Source organism: Gavialis gangeticus, unplaced genomic scaffold, assembly GCF_001723915.1.
Source record: "Gavialis gangeticus isolate Ggan-Ray unplaced genomic scaffold, GavGan_comp1, whole genome shotgun sequence".
Lineage (NCBI taxonomy): Eukaryota > Metazoa > Chordata > Crocodylia > Gavialidae > Gavialis > Gavialis gangeticus.
The window spans coordinates 59,871,287-59,874,208 of record NW_017728994.1 but is presented as its reverse complement, the minus strand read 5'-3'; the positions used below and the strand labels follow the sequence as shown (position 1 = coordinate 59,874,208).

Genomic DNA, 2,922 nt, shown 5'->3' with positions numbered 1-2,922 from the left:
CCCCCCCCGCACAGCGCCCCGCGTGCCCACCCCCAGCCCGTCCCGAGGCCCGGGCGGGAGCGGGCAAGCCGGGGCAGTGAAGCGAAACAAACTAAACCGCCCCAGTTTAGCTCCCGAACGGCCCCGGCCCGGATCCGGGGCAAACGGGGGAGGCTGGTTTCCAAACCCGCCAGCCGACACCGGTTGCCCTCGCCCTGAATCCGCCTCCCTGGGCCTGTGCTTTGAGCTAGGAAAGGGATGGGATTGGTGGGGGGCAGTTGAATAATGGCCATTTCGGCTGAGCTGCACGCGTGCAAACCCACGGGCACGCCGATTCCCGGCGGACTCGGAAACGGAGCCATCCGTGGACTGATGCGTGTTGTCAACTCTCCAAGCACAGATTTGCTCGAGGTTTCGTGGCCCCATTTACACATGCTCACTGCACCGCCTTCACCGCTGAGGAGCCCAGGGTGCGTTTCTCTTTGCCCTGGGCACAGATCCGAGTCAGAAACCTGTGCATCCGCTGCTTCTCGTTTCTTTTTGTTTGGGTTTTTTAAAAAAAAAAAAAAGATTTGGGGTTTTTTTCGTGCGTGTGCGGGTGCGCTGACTCTGTGGGATCGGAGGAGTCTGCCTTGAAACTACCTGCGGTCAGAAACCTGCCCTGGGAGACATTGACTAAAGCAGGAGAGGTAACGCAATGCCCCCTTTCGCCATCCCACGAGCGAATTCTTTGAATCTAAACATTTTTTTTTTAAATGCTGCAAAATAAAATCTACAGAGAAATAAAGGACGCGGCGGAGATTGAGCCAGGCGCTTGGCATCTCTGGCTGTCGCGATGGCCATTTTTTCCTAAGTGATTTTTTTCAAAGTGGATCTAAATGAAAAATCTTTAGCCTTCCCCCTGCTTATAATCCCCCTCTCCCCAATTGCTCACACTTCAATTAAAACGCGAGTCAAATACGAAGCACCTCTCTTTAATCGTTATTTTTGTACTTTGCAGCTAGCCCTCTTTCGCTAGTTTTTTCACACACCTCTTACTCTCCACCGAGACGCGTGTCTCAACTAGCATTTCTGATCTATTTTTCCTATTCAATTCCAGTACTTGAATTTGCCATGGTAAAACAAAAACAAAAAAAAAGAAAGAAAAAAAAGGACTGTTGTATTTAGCTAGTGGGTTTGGGGTTTTTTGTTTTTTTGTTTTTAAAGTTTCTTTTCTTTCTTTAAACGTTAACAGACGGCGTTTACAAACGGTATAAATACGTGCCACCAAACTTTAACCAAAAAAAAAAAAAAAAAAAAAAGAGAGAGAGAAAAACTTTATAAAAAAGTGGAATGGTTGCTGTAGTGTGTAGACTTCATGCTAGGCCAGGACCGAGGGACAGGAAACGAAATAGTAATTTTATTGTAAATTATTCACGTCTGAAGTTTCTAGGCAAGTAGTGGAGAAAATAACGAGCGACTCCAGCGCTGAGCCCGTGCTACTAACTTTTGTTCTGAATGTTTTGGGTGTTTTGTATTTATGTGGTGAGAGTGAAATATATTATATCTATATGACGACAGAATTAGGTGTATTTTCGTCTTGTATTTAATAATCCTCTGATGTGGACGAGGCAAAATGTCAAAACAACACACACACACACACTCACACACACACACCGCGCGTAGCTGATCTGCAGTCCGTGGTTGCCTCTCTGGGTGCCGTGTCGCGGCCGGTGGGGACGCTTGGGGAGTCGGGATCAAGCAGCCGGCTTGCGGGAGCCAAGCAGCGGTCTCGCAGGGTTGCATTAGCGGGATTCAATTGCTCGCAGCGCGGCCGACCAGTATGGCGGGCCGGGGCGAGCCGCCCCGGGGCATCCGCGGAGCCCTGTCCCGGCGGAGCGAGGCAGGGAGACGGCGGTGCTGCGCCCAGGGGCTCCGAGCTGGGCAGCCCTGCCCCCGCGGGCCTGATCCTGCACGGGGTGGGCACGTCTGGCTGTCTGAAGCAGCCCGGCTGCGGCCGCAGATGGAAAATAAGCGGTTTTCCGCCCGGGCTAAACGCTCGCCAGCTCGGGCCGCAGGTGCCGGCTTCCCGCAGGACCCTGGCGGAGTTCAAGCAAGAACAAACCACCGCCCCAAAACCTGTGGCTTGCTCCGGATCTCCCCACCCACGGGGTGGGCCGAGCCCCCGCTCCAGGCTCAGGACTCACCTGTGCTAGTTACCGGGCAGCCCATTAAGGCCACGTTTTTATTGCTGAAGCCGGGCTTTGGTCTCCGTCCCGTCTGCGCAGCCCCTTCCCGCAGCTGCTGGAGAGCGCTTTGCATCTCGGTGAAGGTTTGCTTTGGGGGGGCTCGTTGCAAACGGCGGCAGCCCTGGCAAAGGGCACCTGCCTCTTTTGTTTCTTCTTGTTTTTTTTTTAACCAAAAAAAAAAAAAGAAGAAAGAAAATCAGACTCTGGGGCTCGCTGCCTAGAGCAGCTCCCGCCTCGAAGCGGCAACCGGGAGCCCGGGCGGGAGGAAGCGTGGCCAGGGGCTGCCCGCACCTCCCTGCCGCAGCATGTGCGGTGGCCCCCGACAGGACCTGCAAAACCCCCAAATATGCCCCCAGAGTGTGCAGACGGCCCCGGCAGGCTGGGGGCGAGGGGGCTGCGCAGAGGCCGGATTTGGGAGGCTGGGGGGAAGCGCCCTAGGGAGAGGCACCAGCCAAGACCAGATTCAAAAGAAACGAGGCGTCGCCGGATGCGGCGAAAGGGATATTTTTTTTGGGGGGGGGGGTTTGCTTGTTTGTTTTATCCCCCGACAGGAGCAAAAGGAAGTTTCGATTTGGGGGGCTCCTGGTGGTCCCCTCCCCCGCCCGGGGCTGCGCACGAGGGCTGCTGGTTTCTTGCACAAAAGGACCGGCCCTGCTGTCACCCCCCCGGCTCCTTCCAGCCATTGCAGCGGAGCAGCCCGGCCCCCAGGAGACTA

At 55.0% G+C, this 2,922-nt stretch overlaps 1 protein-coding gene across 1 annotated transcript in view; it reads left to right on the top strand.

Moving 5' to 3' along the window:
* VAX1 (ventral anterior homeobox 1) overlaps positions 1 to 2,922 on the top strand; it is a 22,995-nt gene that overhangs the window by 3,809 nt on the left and 16,264 nt on the right. The window lies entirely within an intron of this gene.